Source organism: Lampetra planeri, chromosome 8 (genome assembly GCF_965212315.1).
Source record: "Lampetra planeri chromosome 8, kcLamPlan1.2.h2, whole genome shotgun sequence".
Taxonomy (NCBI): Eukaryota; Metazoa; Chordata; class Hyperoartia; order Petromyzontiformes; family Petromyzontidae; genus Lampetra; species Lampetra planeri.
This window is the reverse complement of record NC_136114.1, coordinates 1,937,958-1,956,959: the sequence shown is the minus strand read 5'-3', so window position 1 is coordinate 1,956,959 and position 19,002 is coordinate 1,937,958. Positions and strand designations below refer to the sequence as shown.

Genomic DNA, 19,002 nt, shown 5'->3' with positions numbered 1-19,002 from the left:
AGGTGAAGCCACCTCGAGTTGAATAGTTATCATTGTGTGTTCATTCTTTTGAGTCTTAATTATTATTTTATCAGATCGTGTAAGTAGGTAAAATTTGCACTATAATACACTGCGTACCCAACAGAGCCAATCAAATTAAATGCTCATGTGGTGCTATCAGCAGAGTAGATTTTTTTTAATGTTAAATTTGTCAACATTTTTCTCACATTTAAACATTCAGTTTCGCTAATAAATCAAAACGATTGCTATATTTGCCCACGTGACAGCCTCATTTGATTGGCTGTGTGGGGTAGTGGAAGGTTACAGTCAGTAATGTACAATGCCTACACGACGATCTAACCCAACAGAACTAAATTGGTTTGTGAAAGCCTACGGATAAAAAATGTTCCCTATTTTGTTTACTTGAGTCTTCAATCGTCAATTGAACCAACAATGAAACAAGAATGCAATCTTGGAAGAAAATACATTTTCAGATTTTGCTTCAACTATCTTACTCCAAACACACTCTCGGCCATTTTTCCAGCATAACATTTTACGAAAGACTATTATTTGTAAGCACTTCCAGAGCTGCTCTATGTGTGTGGACCAGATACAAATATTGACGATATGGCCTAAACCGCATTGTTGTTGGTGACTTGTCCTGATGCCTGTTTATGGAGAAAAAAAAAATTGCCCAGAAATTCGATTAATAAGAACACGCACCATTACGTGAACTTGGCCCTACACACACACACACACGTGTATATGAATGTTTAGGAATTCATGAGATGTAACTAAAGTCTATTTGCACTGCTATTCAATTACATGGACACCGCTCGAAAGTATTACTCAAGTGTACGAGACTATGAAGGGGCATATATTGCGGAGTTGAGGAAAGCTCAGTCTGGCTGTTCGTCGAAGCGAAGTGACAACGTACCGCCATTGTTATTGTGGCCCCAGTCGATGGACTGCGTCATGATTTTCACGACAGTATAAGGACAACGTTGCGGATACAAATGTGTTTAACAACTCCATGAGGTGCTAAGTGTAACAACACGACGTTACTGTTTCGTTGGACCACTGTAATTGCTTTAGTTCGGTCACCTAATGTACAATCAATCTCACATCGTGCCAATGTATCAGCACGGTAGCAACAGTTGGTGACTTGCGAAATAAATGTAAACTATAAGTGTGAATATTATTGGGTCTTTCGGTAAAGTCACGTAGATAGGTTCAAACAAATAACCTATCTACGTGACTTTACCGAAAGATATAATTAATAATAATATGAATTCCTGCAGTCACGATAGCTTTAAGTCAAGATTTATAAGTGTGAACTCAAGTACCGTGCAACTCAAAAACGAATCTCTTGAGTCTACCGTCACATCGTCCCCACATGTTATGTGAGCTCTACTGCTCATCAGCTCGTGTTGACGTGTGCAACCCTTTTAGATATGGTTTCTACTTGAGAAGTTTTCTTGAGGGATCGATGTCCATGCTGGTTGGATTTTAAAGGAATCCACTGTCACCAATCCCTGTTTCACTTTGCCCACCGCTGTGGCAAGCGATACATTTTAAGACTCAAACGTTTAAAATGCCTTACGCAGTAAATGTTTTACTTAAGCATATTCAACATTACAGACATTGTTGAAAAACTAAATAATGAATAATAGTAAATTTATATAACACATATATCACAATGTAATGCTATTAACAATAGTATGGTCTACACATTGTACATATATACCTAATTACAGCAAGTCAGTATTAAATGTAATATATTAAATATTTAATATTTAAAAAGTTAATGTCTTGCTATTAAAATAACATAATGGATATTAGGGTGATAATTTTAAGAATTACACACACAATATCAATAATGTCGATGCATTCAAGGTTTATAGGTAATGCTCCCGAATCCTGAACCCTGGTGCAGATAATTATTCTCAAATTAATATACCGAATTTATTTCACTTCGCATGGTACAGTATTTCTGTCCTGCAATAATTTGATATAATCACTCTGTTTCCCAAATATTAAGCATATCTAATTAAAAAAACATCTGTAAAGGAACGAGTTTTAAATACAGCTGCCTTCAAGGAAGCTACAAAAAATGTAACAATAATTTTTTCGTTGAATAATTTCAGGATTATGTCATGCATTTTTTTCAAAAGCATTGAACATGAGCAATCGTCGGTGCTTTCGCTGCACACAGCACGCCCATGAGATGTCCATTCAAGCCTCACCTCCGTGGTGTGGCGCCACGCTGATCAAATTCCCGATAATTTAAAAAATAAAATCAGTTTAGTTTTTTTATAAAATCGCGACGACACAAACCGGCATGCGTTCTCTAACTTTGAACGAAGACACTTTCTCAGCGTTGTCAAGTAAAGTCGTCCCGTTATTTGATTTACAGTTTTCATTTTGGAATGTGTTTTTACGAGTATGATTTATTTAACATGTGCCCGATACAGAGCTATTGCTGGATATTGACGTACTCCGTTGTGCACAATGGCATTGCGAAATGTGGCTGGGGATACTGCAAGGTCCGGGGTTGGCAGACTTACAGAGTAAATCACGTGGTGTGTTGCACTCGGTGGACATGCGGCAGAGAATGTAAGGCATTCGCAGACAAAACACGTTCACGGGTGAACAGTTGTGCAACCTGACCTATGAACTCCCATACACGGACATATCCCAAAGCACTCTCGTGTTTGATTCGGTTGTGCCCCAGTCAAATCAGCCGCCACACAGTGAGCGAAAAAATTGCCTAAATGCAGGACGTCAAACTCAATATTCTTGCTAAGTTTCATTGGTGGGGCATGTTTTTTTTCTAATACGAATATAAAATGACGATAATAATTAAAAGTGTGTGTTTTAGAATTGTACTTTTTTTAAGTGATTTGGAATCATCTTAAAATATGTCTGGGTTGACGTTCTACACGAAGTGTTATTTTGCTGTTAATACAGTATCCAAATTGAACTCCGCAGTGATTTAAAACACTCAGCCAATGTATACCCTAAATCGCAATCCTGCCACATAATCTCACCAGCCAACTTCACGAAGATACGGAGGGAATAAGCTACGGAAAGAATACGGAATTGTAAAATACTGCAACGAGTTATCGGACTGATGAAAAAAAAAACACACGATGCATCACGTGCAGCATCATGTGAACCTGTAGGACATTGTGAAGCGCAGCGTGACGTATCTTTTTGTGTCATCATTGTCGAGGTTGTGACTTGTGAGTGCATGGGTTGCTCATTCTCTTAACGCCACGCATGCTGTTCCTGCTGATGACAATGTCACACAGCCTGGACTTTACAAGGGAGATTATATCTGCCACCTGTGTGTGTGTGTGTCTCACATTCATGTCGTAATGGGTATAATAAAAACACATGAATGCCTATTGCGTTGTCTTGGAGTTTGTTTGGTTTACTACCCTTTCACTGATGTGAAATTTTAATTCCACAACAAATATGAAGCGAAATGAATAGAGAAAACAACAGGGTTCTGGAGGGTGAAATGGAATATTCACTGCAGAGTCATAAGAAAACCTCATGCATGGCTGGACAAAAATAATAACAGATGTGTAGTGGAGTCGCAGACATACTCTTTGGAGGCAACACATTTATTGATACCAACACAAATGGGTAACTGCCCCTTTACCAGATAACACTCTATGGTGGTGGACCACCAGGCTAATTACACTGGGAGTGGCTAAAACGGACAGGACCCGGCTTAGGTCCAGGTCCACGTGTTGGTGACTCTTCTCGGACGTAGAACTTAGATCTTCAGGATAACAACAGCAACGCTGAACCCCGGTCCCTCTGGGGACCCGGTTTATATCCTCACTGGTCGTGGCTGGCTCCGCTCTTGGCCACGACCACCTTCTCGAACCCTCTAGCAGGATCTCGCCCCGACACGTGACCACCCCTAGCCCCCACTTGGGGCCCCTGTGTAGATCTTACCCGTCACGTGCCTTCCAGGGTCAACCATGATCTTCATTTTAACCCCATTCATGGCCGGCACCCTCACACCCCCTCCTATAGGGGACAGCACTGCACACCGAGCGTGGTGCCACTCAGCGCTCTCCGTCAGTGCTCACCGAGCCCCTCTAGGGCTGGCACTACACCCTCATGTACGGGGTGTCCGCGATGGCAATACATCGCACGCCCTGCCTCGCCAGGGCCGGCACCACAGTGAAATCCGCAATGTCACTACAGATGTAACAACACAGAAAGATGTGCACTGCATGCACAAACCTCTCAGCCTCATCCAGACTGTCCATTGTGACTTACACCACCGAATCAAAGAGTTGAGAAAATGTGACAGCAGAGAATATTGATAAATCATGTACTGAAGGGTCTTATTTGTATATTCCAAGCACATCGCGACAGAAGCTCAACGTACATACATCATTGTGTGCTGTTAACTCTGTTTGTTTTCCTGTGATGTGATTTGTTGTCCATTACAGGTTTAGTTATTGTCGTATTTAGGCAAGTGGTAATGGTTCCACGGAGCGGTCATACAGTCATCTCCATATGTTGGGCTCCCAGAGGCATGTAGCAGCGGAAAACTGATGACTATGTTCGAATGATCAATCCTGAGGACTCAACCGATCTAACAGCTGTGCCTGTCTCCACCGCTGCCTGTTAGGACGGCCACATTTCCTCAGCTTCTTGTCGGCTCGTGGTCTAAATGAAATAAAGTCAACACCTTCACTTCTTCTTAAGCTGGTGGTCTGGACGAAGCCGAGAGATTATGTACACTCCATCCACATTGGCGTGTGTGTGTTTGTTAGACCTATAATCTGTTGGTCTTCATGGCTAATGTAAACTCCCCCCCCCCACCCGTACTCATTGAAAGAAATGGACAGCATGAGTTGGGATTCATTGATAGCTGAGGAGGAGGCTCCCGACTTGCGCACGCTATGACACCGCTAGTGTAGTGCAGTCGCTGAAGGCAGCTGAGCCTCCCATTAGCTGAATGGTACCTTCAACAGAGCTTTGGATAATTCTACATATTCTTCAATAATACCGCTCTAACATGGGTGATGTTTTGGCTATTAGCCTTTCGGCCATATCCCCAAATGTCACCTATTATGTTTTGTTTTCCCTTTTAGGGCAGTGTTATTCACAAATGTGTTGCGTTTGTATCGTTTGTGTACCAATGCCAACGCATTATCACCAAAAATGGGATAATATTTTTTTTTTTACCAGGTAAGGCCCACTGAGCTCTCTATAGCTCGTTTTCAGAAGCGACCAATCACAAATGATAGCTGAACGAAGTGGCTGATCACGTAGAAACTAATAGCAGCCAAATACTCTAAACGCATGCTTATAAATGTGGAGAGAAAACCCGAAGAACCCAGAGAAAAATCCACACGACTACATGTAAACTCTAAATATACAGCAGGCGTCAGAGTCGTGATCGAACCCACAACCTCCGGTATACCAGTCGAGGTAGTTAACATTTCGCCACCGTGGTGCCCTTTACACAGTGAGTCTCTAGAATGGCTACCGCTCAGTGGGACATGAGCTCCGACATTGACCACGGTGGCTCGGACATCGCCTGGACTGTGATGAGTGGGATAGCAGGCCCCGCCTCGCCACCTGAGGAATTCCTCGTGTGCAAATGAAGTGTCCTGACATCGACCGTCAGCTCGTTCCACTGTGTTCCGCCACTCCCTGCCCTGACACCAGTGAATATTTTTTTTAAATACAATATTGTACTATATAGCATATCGTTTATTAACACAATTTGCACAAATTATGATGGAGAAATAACTGCTTTTGCATTGCATAAGCTTTATGATAGGCATTATAATAATCCATAATACGGCTCACCTATTTTATTTCACCAGGTAAAGCCCACTGAGTTACGAGCTCTTTTTCCGAGGCGACGTGTCCACGCATGATAGCTCATCACAGTGGCTTGTACCACACGTCAGAATTTACAGCAGCGGCCAAATAATCTTCGTGCAAGTTTTGCAAACGTGGAGGGCAGCATCAGAGGGACAATCCACACGACCACTCCGTGGAAAACATGCAGACTCCAAATATACAACAGGCATCATCATCAGGCTCAGGGATCGAACCCAAGGCCTACCTGCGTACCAGGCGAGGGAGAAAACTTCTCGCTTTAAACGAGGGCAGTCACGAAACATCGGCGTGCACGCTTTACCCGTGGTAGAGCCCTGGGTTGGGTCAGGAACCGGCCGGAGACCCACACAGCGAGGGGGAGGGAGCTCAGGTCGGGGCCTGGCCAGCCACCCTCACAGCGAGTGGGAGCTGAAGTTGGGGACCGGCAGGAGACCCACACAGCCAGGGCCGGATCAAGGCGTGGGGGCTTTAGGGGCTGCAACCCAGCGGCCTCTGCCAGCTGGAGGGCCTCCAGAGATGAAGTGAAAATATATTTTCATTTGTGAATGCTGACTTTTATTTGTTGTTAGCCTTGTAAAAATACATTTATTTTTTCTTTAACTTTGTTTTCCTTTTGAAAATATTACTGGGGGCCTCACAGTACCTGTCGCCCAGGGGCCTACAAAATCTTAATCCGGCCCTGCACACAGCGAGTGGGAGCTAATGTCGGGAACCGGCCGGAGAACTGATATCTTATTTTCATAAATGTATACATTAACGCAGGGTGCATTAAGCATTGTGTGTGTGTTTACCTGACTGAGCACAATTGAGTACTACCGGTGTAAGATTTCTCCATTGGACTCACAGGTTAGCCTGCTGATGCAGACTGATCATGTTTTGGTGTCGGGGTGTTCGTGTTTGGTTTGTATTTTGGATATTTAATTTATATTGATCTGGTAGAGTGAGTAACCCACAATCAGAAGGTTGTGAGTTGAAATCCTGATCCCATCATCCCTTTAGGGTCAATATAATGAGTACCGCTATGGGGAGAAGCCAGCAGCGGCTGTCATATGAACAGACTTGCCCCCATCATAGGAATGTGGACTTTTAACCACTGGCTCATGGCTGTAAACAGGCGATGATCACCGCCTCAATGCTCACTTGAGCAGGAAATCACTTTTAATATGTTTTCATCATTATTAATATTGACTTAAAGGTTTCGTGACTGCAGGAATACATCTTATATGGGTCTTTCGGTTAAGCCACGTAGATAAGAAAAAATCACGACGTTTCGATCACAACACAAGCAATCGCCTGAATGCTTGTGTTGTGATCGAAACGTTGTGATATTGTTGATTATTTTTCTATCTACGTTGCTTTACCGAAATACCCACAGAATAGTATTAATATTATAATTGCATTCAGTGCAATTTCATTTTGGTGCACGTGTGCATGAAATATATATATTTTAAAAAGTTGACTTATTTTCACAATACAAACCACGAGAAATGTACCCTCTGTTTGTGCAACAGCTTCACAGCACGTCACGTAAATATCCCCTAGCTGCTGCATTCATCTGACCAAAGACGGCACATTCTCTGTACTTGACACTATCATTACTGTAGTTAGAATTTAAATGAAAGTCAAGATGCAGCCCTGCAATTACTTGCTCATGCCACTGCTGGCAGAAGGGCCTTGACTCGAGGGAGTACGAGAGGGCCCCACCTCGTGAATATTTGGGCCTCCTCTTCCACGGTGAACAGACGTCTCGGAAGAGGTGGGAGTAAGCAGACTTTACTCCACCGCACGTGACCTGACCATCGACGGGATGTGGTGAACCCATTTACACCACTGGTTGGACATAAGCAGGGGGGTTTAAGAAACATTTCCATTGTTTCAACTTCCATACCGGCAAATGGAATTGAACCCCACGACCCCTGGATTGCAAGTCCTGTGTTGCTAACCATTACCATGGTATTATTCCAGTTAGGAGTAAAATTATTTAGAATAGCAGAATTAAAGGAAATAAATCCTGCTCCATATGCCAAGTACCGTAATGTGGATGTAAACATGGGATACTATGATGAGGGACTACACTGCCTGCCGTTGCTCTTTCCACCAACTGGTGACAAGGATGAAAAATCGTATCACACCAAATGAATAACTGCTCAATTTAACTGCAGCGATGCACTATGTGATTGCACCATATCTGCAGATTTGGAGTTGACACAGTGATGTGTATTGTGTTTGAACAACATGTAAAATAACAATAGGCTTTACCCTTTCTGGCAATAAAACAGTTGCTAAGATGTTCAAACACCAAACAGATGACTTTTGCAAGGTATCAAGTGTACATTAACCACACATACTTGTGGCAAAACATGCAAGTAAACATGCTCCGATAATGTATGCATTGTCTTTGAAACTGGTTGGCCTACACCAGAGACATATATGGGAAAAACCTATTCTTATATTTCATCATTTTGGATACTGGCAAAAAGGTCACATAGATATAACATGTAAAATATTTATCCGTTTAAAAGAAATTATAGTCGAGGAAATGTATGGCATAGGCTACCGCGGAGTTGAAAATTAGGACCGACAGAAATAAAGTCCAATGCAAGAGTGTGGATAGTCCCTCAACAACAAAACCTGTGGGTCAGACAATAACTTTTTACAACTAAAAATACAACCAGTCCTGCACTGGTGCATGAGTAAAGCCGGAACGGCTTCCATGACCCTACAATGACACACTGCCTGAACGGTGAGGGGATATTTTCTTTTGTTTGAACCCCATCACCAAAAGTCCTCAGAATGCCACAGATTTCTGGCGCGGTGCGCAGTCATTAAGCAGATGTTGTCTGTGCTGTGGGCTGACTTTGAAATAGAACATGTTCATTCTTTGTTTTGCGCATCCTTCTAAGCTATAACATGTTTTGCCTCGAAAATGAAGATTCGTCGGGGTTTTTTCCCTTATAGGTTTGGAGATCATGATGATCGATGGTTCTTCGTTGTTAACGTTCAGGGTAAGTAGTTATTATTTTGTGTTTTGCTATGTTGAAAGACAATCGTTCGCTGCATGGATTTCAGGAGATATGACTAAAGTGGGAGACTCCAGATTTATCACTGTGTGATTCCGTTTAAGCAAATAATGCTTCTTGCATTTCGTCTGGGCTCTCTATGATTTCCATGATGTTGTGAGGCACAAAGCCTTTTTTTCCATCTTGTTTGGTTACTTTCCACCATTTCTTGCTGTGATCGTGTACCTGTAAGTTAAATATACATAGGAAAAAACATACAACGGATACATATTTAATATAATATCGAGCCTTGCATTATTCTATAAAATTGCCAGGTGTTTTAATATATAGTATAACAAAAAAAATGCATTATTATACAGGTAGGAACAACAGTTCCACACTGCCCACCAGGGATTATTTGTCTGTCTGTCGTGCATGGCCCCGCCCCACCAGAGCCCTCCCATTGGCTCGGGGGCGCCGACCAATGGGAGCAGTGGGGTGGGGTTGGTAGAGGGGGGGGGTTAGTGGTGGGGGGGGGGGCACCGCCGCGACTCAGGCCAATGAGGAGGCGGGCGATGTTTCATTCACAAAATGGAACTGGGGGAGGGTGGCTCCATTCAGAAAATGGAAGCCTTGAAAATAAAAAGCGGATCTTTTTGCCTCGTGTTTCTTTCAACATTCCCAGCCTTAAGGTGTTTCAGTTGGAGGTGGAAGGGGTGGGGCTGGGTGGAGAGGGGCTGGGTGGAGAGGGACAGGGTGGGGCTGGGTGGGGAGGGTTGGGCTGGGTGGGGAGGGTGGGGAGGGTGAGGGTGGAGCTGGGTGGGGTGGGTGAGGGTGGGGCTGGGTGGGGAAGGTGAGGGTGGGGCTGGGTGGGGAGAGTCAAGGTGGGGCTGGGTGGGGAGGGTGAGGTGGAGCTAGGTGGGGAGGGTGAGGGTGGGGCTGGGTGGTGAGGGTGGGGCTGGGTGGGGAGGGTGAGGGTGGATCTGGGTGGGGAGGGTGGGGCTGGGTGGGTGAGGGTGGGGCTGGGTAGGGAGGGTGGGGCTGGGTGGGGAGGGTGAGGGTGGGGCTGGGTGAAGAAGGTGAGGGTGGGGCTGGCTGGAGAGGGTGAGGGTGGGGCTGGGTAGTGAGGGTGGGGATGGTGAGGGTGGGGCTGGGTGGGGAGGGTGAGGGTGGTGCTGGGTGGGGAGGGTGAGGGTGAGGGTGGGGCTGGGTGGGGAGGGTGAGGGTGGGGCTGGGTGGGAAGGGTGAGGGTGGGGCTGGGTGTGGAGGGTGAGGGTGGGGCTGGGTGGGGAGGATGAGGGTGAGGGTGGGGCTGGGTGGGGAGGATGAGGGTGGGGCTGGGTGGGGAGGGTGGGGAGGGTGAGGGTGGGGAGGGTGAGGATGGGACTGGGTGGGGAGGGTGGGGTTGGTGGGGAGGGTGGGGAGGGTGGGGCTGGGTGGGGCTGGGAGGGTGAGGGTGGGGTTGGGTGGGCTGGGTGGGGAGGATGAGGGTGGGGCTGGGTGGGGAGGGTGAGGGTGGGGCTGGGTGGTGAGGGTGGGGCTGGGTGGGGAGGGTGAGGGTGGGGCTGGGTGGAGAGGGTGGGGTTGGGTGGGGACGGTGGGGCTGGGTGGGGAGGGTGGGGCTGGATGGGTCACCCCGTGGTGCCCTTATAAAACTCAACGTTTAACCTACACACTACACTATACACTACACTTATATAGGTAGTAACAGCTTCCACACTGCCCACCAGGGATTATTTGTTTGGCTGTCGTGCACGAATGCGCTGTCCAACCAAGGTCCTACCTGCCCACTCCGAAGGAACGTGTTTTAATATGCAATTCGCGTACGGCATGTTCTAGCCACCACAAGGCACATCAGAATGCCTCGCTCGTTGAGAAATATCTCTCAGCTATGCCGGCGATGGCGTTACTCTACATGTTTCCATGAAGATCTGGGTGTAATGCGTCAAGTCCTGGGCAGTGAGGCGTCGAGCTGGAGGCAAATGGTACACAGAAGTTCCCTGTGGAGGACGCAATAAGCCACAATACGTGGTGTACTCTTCGGCATGGGTTGTTGATGAACAACGTTGCATGCAGTGTAATGGAAATTGCTTAACCTATATTAATTATTTTAATTACCTAGATTTTTATCTATTTGGTACGGTCCAACCTAAACAACAGATTTGCTCAGTTGTATTGGAACTATTAGAAGGAGGTGATCTCAATTTGCAAACTACTTTACATACTGGTCTCATTTTACAAACGTATATTTTCAGCATATGTATTCTACGCAACATATATGCTGTTTAAAAATGTACTCTGTTATCAGTGGTGTTCCAATTCTCGCAAATGTCCCTCGTAAAAGAGATTATCGCATCTCGCAGTGCGATCTCAGGGCGATACAACACGAGGTGTCCGTCGAGTGAGAGGCTCACCAAAACAATGTCGTCTTTCTGGATGGACAGCTCAGTTTTGTTTCTTGCAGCAAATCGGTTTAATGCAATGGCGAGTACCTTTACTTCATCGTCGCATCTGCAAAAGAGGACACTATTTTGACACTAGCTCCAGAGTCATTAGTCACTCCAGTTCGCTTCCAGAAGGTGGCCAAATCTCAAGGCTTGCATTCACCCAATACATCATCTGTGTGTTAACCCAAGGAAAACAGCTCTCCCCCGTACAACTGTATTTTAAGGAATGTATGTTGAACTTCTTTCGCACCGTAAGTCGCCAACCATGAGGTGTGGGTAATTGCACTGCACTTAACAGTGATTGAGTATGAATTTATTTAAGATACAGTAAAACCTCTCCAAAGCTGGACGCGGGGTTGTGTTTGCCAGAGAGGCTACAAATAAAATGTTAAATATTACATTTAAAAAACTCCAACGACGAATGCTGTTCACCTGCTAATAAAGCTCTCGTTGAAAGACAATGTTCTGCAGCTAATCCACATGAAGAGAGATACCATTACAAACGAAATAAACAGAATGACTATGTTTTAATTGTATTTGATTAAAAAAAATATCTATTAATTAAAAAGGAGCGTGCAAGGTTATTATCACCAGACCACATGGTGGACTAATGCTCTCATGTTTTTTTTACATTCAATTATCCATTATATTTAATTATAGCAAATAAACTGCTGTAGATAGAGTTGTTAATGACTTAGTACGAAGACTTTCATTGCTAAAAATCTATTGCGAATAACATTTAATTAACTTATTCTCCTTAGTGACACCTCAGCCATCCACCTCTGCCTCATGGTGATTTGGGCTCAGATAAAACCATGCACAGCAGATGGTGGGCATGTTATTAATTGTAAATGTAAAATTGTAATTATTTTGTTAACTGTAATTACGCTATTAAGTGTTAGTCAATTTCACCCAGTGAGATATTAAATGCGTGATGTGTAAGCGTAATTAAAGCAAATTAGTTTCACAGTTGCTGTACCATGGACATCCGCATGACCAGACAGGCTCTCTCCCCCTCACTGAGTTCCAGCTTTCAGAGCCATTGACCATATCATGAATGCATGGCGAAACAGTTACCATACATGTTCTTTGGGTCTTTTGGTAAAGCAACGTAGATAGAAAAATTATAAAAAATATTACGTTTCGATCGCAACACAAGCAATCGTCATCAGGTGAAAAAATAGCGAGAGAGCTGCTGAGGCAGGATGTTATAAAGGTTTGAGTTGGGTGGAGCCCAAGAGTTATAAGCGAAGTGGGCGGGGCTAGTGAAGAAATTTGCATGTAAATGTAAGATCGGAGTGCTGAGCTACCTTCACGACAATGAAGCTGCGGAGGCGGCCATTGTATTGTGAGAGATTAGCATGTCAATGTAAGATCATAGTGCCACCGCCACATCAAGGAAAACGAGCAACGGTAGCTGTGTTAGTGAGACATTTAACCTGTTAATGTAATGACATTTAACCTGTTAATGTAACACCAGAGAGTCGAAAATAACTACTAAACATTACAGCCAGTTATGACTTAACCTGGCTAATAACGTCCTTCCAATGATTGCTCAGTTTGTAATTAGCCTACATAACAAAAGTGTGAAAAAAGAAAGCTACACTTCACACCTTTCACACTTTTGTTGTGTAGGCTAGGCGTAGTCACAAACCGAACCTCTCCATAATAAAGGCTCAGTCTTTGTTATTCAGTCTATTCATAGTCTCAAGCCGCACCTTACCATAATAATAAAAAGTGGGCCATTCCTGGCCCTTCCCCCCCCCTCAACCATTATATATACGGAGTGGTATCTCCTGTAATCTCTCATTTACTTGATACAGCTGTCGGGCTGTGACGGTTCCACCTGAAGACGGAAGCTTGTGTTGCCTCCGAAACGTCGTGATTTTTATTTTATTTTACTTTTATTAATTTTAATGTTTTACCTACTTGACTTTAACGAAAAAACCTAAGAATATGAATCCTTGCAGTCACGAAAGCTTCAAATCTAGAATGTATGTATTGTGTTGAATCGAACTGGATCTTGTGTTTGCTCATGATTTTGGAAATCTTTTTGGTGACCCCCGTTGTGTATGGCAAGGTGATGGTTTTGATTGGCTACTTAGTTTGGTTCTTTCCCAACAGTTGGGGTGATAGCTTTACGGATTGTGTAGTCTGAATATCCATTAATTTTGAGGGCTTGCTGTATGTGTTCCAGTTCACTGGCTAGGTGGTGATTGTCAAAAATACATCGAGCTCTATGGTGTAGAGTTTTGATGAGGGAATTCTTCTGGGACAGATGGTGGTAGGAGTCAGGTTTTATGTAGGCATCCATATGGGTGGCTTTCCTGTAGACAAAGTGTCCCATTGAGCCATCTGGTCTCTTTTTGATTAAAACATCCAAGAATGGTAACTTGCCATCATTTTCCACCTCCATGGTGAATTTGATGGCTGGGTGTATGGAATTTATGTGGTTGAAGAATTGGTCCAGAGCTGGTAGGCCATGTGGCCAGATGACGAACGTGTCATCTATGTACCTCTTCCAAAAGGAAGGACGTAGGGTGGATACCTGGATGGGATCTGTCTCAAAATTTCCCGTGACAACATTGGCTACAACTGGAGATAAGGGAGAATCCATTGGGGTACCTTCAACTCGTTTGTATAATGTTCCATTCCAGGTGAAGTAAGTGTTGGTGAGGCAGTGTCTAACCAGGGCCGGACCAAATGGTGTCAGGAACAGAAATTTTGGTAAACAAAGATACTCCATCGAAACTGACAAGCAAATCACCTGGAGATAGTGAGATGTCCTTAATTAATGATACCAAGTGAGCTGAGTTAAGTCCAACTGAGGTGGTCTTACCAGTGAATGGTTGTAAGGTCTCAGACTGAAATCGGGCCAGTTCGTAGGTGGGTGAGTCGTTGGTGGAGACGTTCGGCCGAAGTGATGTACCTTGTTTGGATTTTTGGTAAGCCATAAAATCTGGGTGGTCTCATATCAGAGAGTTTTAAGTAAAGCCGCTTGGTTGGTTCGATTAAAGATGTCGAATCAGTGATGATATTGTTGGTTTTCGTAACCAGGCCGTTGGTGGGATCTCTATTGATTTTGGTATAGCTACCATCATTAAGTAGGTCCTGAAGTATTTTGTTGTATGTGGTTTTGTCCATGATGACAGTAGCATTGCCCTTGTCGGCTGAGAGGATGACTATGTCATGTCTCTTTTTTAGTTGAGAAGCTCAAAGCGCTCATCTTTACTGATGTTGCTAATAGGTGTCTTAGCGTTTTTGAGGATTGCAGCAATTTCTGATCTTGCCACGTCTGCAGGAATGTGTCCCAAACCCTTAAGGGCTCCATCGACCTGGGAAATGGTATCATCAACTGGGATGTATTTAGGGGTGACTGCGAAATTCAACCTATTAGCTCTCTTGCAATGTTTTCACCTGATGACAATTGCTTGTGTTGCGATCGAAACGTCGTGATATGTTTTATACTTTTTTCTATCTACATGGCTTTACCGAAATACCCAAAGAATATGAATTCCTGCAGTTGCGAAAGCTTTAAGTCAAGAGTTACCATACATTTCATTTCCACAATTGTACAGGCAATACATGTAAACTGTAACATATTTTCCTCTCCAACACACCGAGTACATCTTACTCAAATTGTAAATGTTGTAGTGGATTTACTCTCCAACGCACTGGTGTGCTGAACTTGTAACCAATTGGCACGGTTTGTTTATGTGACAAACCTTACTAATTGACTGTGTCGGGTGGTGGTGGGTTCAATGACACATTTTTCTATTTATGCGATCTAACCCAAAAAAAACTTTATTATGTATGAATGATACAAAAATCTCAACGCAGTTATCCGTGTATATGTTGCTCTCACGTGTTGCTGTCCAGCGATATTTCGTCTTCCGGCGATTCCTAAAATCCAACAACAGCTGAGGTTAGAAATAATGCACTTTGACCGGCTGAATACAAAGCACTCTGTGCAAAACGTAATGGCACACGGTGTATAAAGTACAGCTATGGGATGACTCATTCACTGGAACGGCAGCACGGCTTGTTTGTTAGATTATTTCCGCTGCTGTGGATTTCCACATGACGATAAGCCACTTCGCTGAGCTCTCATATGTGGCCAGGTCGCTTCTGAAAAATAAACTAATAGCTCAGTGGGCCTTACCTGGTAAGATAATCAAAAAAATTAGTTTTATTCGTATATATTTAATAAAATGATTTGTTTACATTTCCTATAGTTTGCACTCCTATCGTGTTTGTTGTTGTAAAATTCTGACCCCGTTTCCATACTGGACATCTGTGAAAAGAGCATCATAGCTCATTGGATTCCTCCAGTAAAAATAAAGAATCTGATTTTGATTCTGATCTAATGCGTCAGTGAACCAACTGCACTTGCCGTAACAAGCAAGAGCCAATGCAGAACTCCCCAAATGATTCCGCTCGCTGGACTCACCGACTACAACCCGGCCACACCGGGCTGCCGTGGTCGTCGTGGCGACGTTTTACCATACCCACTGGTGACTTTTGAAACAAATTATTATTTGGTAAAAAAATATTTGGAAAATTCGATGCGTGTACATTGTTTTCCTTATTTGATCAATGATGTGGCAATGCAGCATTGGTCAGTGGTGCACAAGGGGCCCCAGTATCCGAAACGTCGGAAGTTATAGATTTATATTTCTTCTAAGGCAGTGTTGTTGATGAGGGTGTTGAGTTTAAAAAACATGATACATTTATTTCAGAATTGCGCTTCCTCTAATATTTAAACATTTTACCTATTACTTATTTTCCATTGTACAGTTGATATACCCTGCGCAAAAATATATTATACCCATCGCTATATCATCTCTCCTGCATATTAATGGCAGAGATGTACACTAAACTTTTAACAAATAAACGGCGTGGATTCAATTCAGGAAAGGGTGCAGGAATGAGAGGGGTGGGAGGGGGGGCCGTGCGGGAGGGAGGAGAGGTACGGGATAGAGGGGGGTGCGCGAGTAGGGGTGGGGACACCCGTGTGGGGGGGGGGATGTTGGAGGTGGTCATGGAGGGGTATCGCTAAGCGACGGCTCACGTCTGCTTACGGTCTGTTTACTTGCAAAAAAAAGATCCATTTGTGCAACTGGAGTCAGAGGGTAAACCAAGGGAACGTTTAATGATATCGCCGTCAAACCTTTGTGGATGTCCGCTGCTTCTGCTGTTGCCTCTTCTGCTCGACCACACTGACCGAATCTGAAGGGCTGCACAGCTCGTTGTAATCATCCTCATAGGCGAGCAAAGCTGGAGGTTCCCAGCCGTTTTTGAACTTCGGAGTGTACTCTTGCACCGCCTGATCCTGTGGCCACTCCTCCCTGCCATAAATAAACCAGCGTGACCTCGACTTCAGGCCGCAAACACCCAGTCACGCAAATCCCAGCGTCTGGAACGTTTGGGGCCGTCTGGAACGCTATTCCTTCCTATGTTCGGAAGCCACTGGAGCTATGCACTTTTAAATTATCTAGATTGATCACTCATTTCTCGAAGAACTGCTCTTAGACTTAATTTTGTGGTCCTTCCCCCACACCTCCGGTTAGTACGGTTGGCGCAAAAGAAGGTCAACGTGCATAGAGCAACACCGAGCTTAAAGTATTTGAATTTACATGCACAAAATACCGTAGAGTTACTATGTTCAGTCATTTACCAATGCAAAGCATTCTCGACATTGTCAACCCAACAACAGACGCAGGCCTCGCTGTGCCGGGTCGGGCTCAGGAGGCCGCATCAGAGGGGTGGGAGGGGCCAAAATAAGTTCGAGGTCGTCACCTGGAGTGTATTATATTTTTTTAAACTCCCCAACGCGAATTATTTGACGCGGCGATTCGTAATTTATATTTTGGTTCAGATCGCGCAAGCAAAACGTGTGTCGTGAACTCTCCTCCACCCGACAGAGCCGACCAACAAAGCCGTCGCGCGATGAACCAACGTGTCAACTTAGCACCGCTTCAGCAGCACCGGCAGTCAAAGTCGCACAGCGAACCAGAACGTTTAACAACTGGGTTGACGGCACGCATTGCACTCTCGCGATCTGACCCGAAAACCTATTGCAAATCGTAACATCGGTCGCGAAAGCCCATGCCGCATTAAATTCATCTGAAATGGCAAAACGCGTTGTGTTGCAACTTTAATGAGTGTTTAAGCTATTGTCATGTTATGGTTTGTGCTCTGTCTTGGATAAAATTACCTTGACGCTTTCCAGGCATTGCCAAGGGACACCCAGAGCAATCGTTCTTCCTCGGTCACGTGATCCTCCAGCAGGTTTCTCGTCTCCTGAGTGAGCAGTGGGCTGATGACGCTGCTCGCTAACTCTGGACCTCCCGTTTGCTTCACGAGCTGCGGGGTGACAATGTGCACCGAATATGCAGCTGAAGGAAGATGACACGTTGCGGGATGTATGTAACATGGTTTTCAAAGATGATATCATGTACATGTTTAGTTGGCCACGAGATGCAGTGTTGAAGTGGAGTGGGAGGTAGCTTTTGGCAAGGGACAAACAGAAAGCAGCACCACATGTTCCCGATGCAGTTATGAATGTAATTAAGCCCTGGCACCCACGTACACTCCATATTGCTATTCTAACCAATCTCATTTCAATGTTAACTACCTCGCCTGGTATACAGGAGGGCGTGGGTTCGATCCTGACCCTCATGTCTGTATATTTGGAGTATGCGTGTCTCTCTCCCGGTGGTCGTGTGGATTTCTCTCTGGGTCCTCTGGTTTTTCCCCTCCACATTTAGAAACTTGCGTTTAAATTATTGTTTGCTATACATTTCCACATGATAAGCCACTTCGTTGAGCTATCATTTGTGGACAGGTCGCTTCTTAAAAAGAGCTGTTATATAGCTCAGTGGGTCTTACCTGGTAAAATAAAAAGTTTAGTTTAGTTTTCATTATGAGTAATGCAAAGCTGTACATTTTTCAGCCAAAAGCGTAGTCCAGGATGCATGACAGCAAATTCCATGCTACTTATGTATGTATTGATTGATGGATGCCAAATTGAGTGTTTGTTGAAACATTGTCATGAACTGAAATACAAACGACGAGCACTTGTTAAGAGCAGGCGTTAAGGTCATCGGGGACATGAAGCAATGAGATCAGCTCGCAGAAGGCAGCAGGATTATTCCATCGCAAAAACCATGAAATATGGCAATGGCATGAGGTCATTATCCAGCAGTGCATAGACCATGGTTGACGATGATAGAGAGCAGACGGCGTAAAAGTAGAAAACTTTAAACGTCCGCGCGTGTTCGAATCAGGCGTCTCCAACTGCCAGGAAGGGTGTAAAGTGGATGAGGGTTTGCGATACTTGGCAGAACGAGGTTTAACAATAATATCGAGGGAAACATCTATGCCATCGGGGGAAAAAATGTGCGTGATGACGGTAGGGTGTGGAAAGACGTCAGGAATATAAAATTAACCTCCCCGGAAATGTTTTCAGAAACGCAAATTGTTTGGACATAAACACATTCAGTCCTCACTTCCATCGGTAAAATAGAAACATACGGCAACTACACTATATTGCTCACGTCGCACGTTGGTGTGTCGCAAACTTGCCTTTGGCACATTCATTTTAAATACAACACCCGTAACGCATATCACTTAGTGTGGGCTGGAAAATTGTTTGAGTTGCCAATCAATCGGACAATCGTCCTGCTTTG

General features: G+C 44.4%; 1 pseudogene across 1 annotated transcript in view; it reads right to left on the bottom strand.

Moving 5' to 3' along the window:
* Positions 1-1,578: 1,578 nt before the first annotated feature.
* The window catches only part of LOC144720204 (epidermal growth factor receptor kinase substrate 8-like), a 42,832-nt pseudogene continuing 25,408 nt past the window's right edge, over positions 1,579-19,002 (bottom strand). The window contains exons 12-16 of the transcript XR_013585731.1: positions 17,529-17,677; positions 16,482-16,659; positions 15,177-15,214; positions 11,279-11,375; positions 1,579-9,110 (exon numbers count right to left, since the gene is read on the bottom strand). The product of XR_013585731.1 is annotated as an epidermal growth factor receptor kinase substrate 8-like (transcript). The remainder of the gene's footprint in view (positions 9,111-11,278; positions 11,376-15,176; positions 15,215-16,481; positions 16,660-17,528; positions 17,678-19,002) is intronic.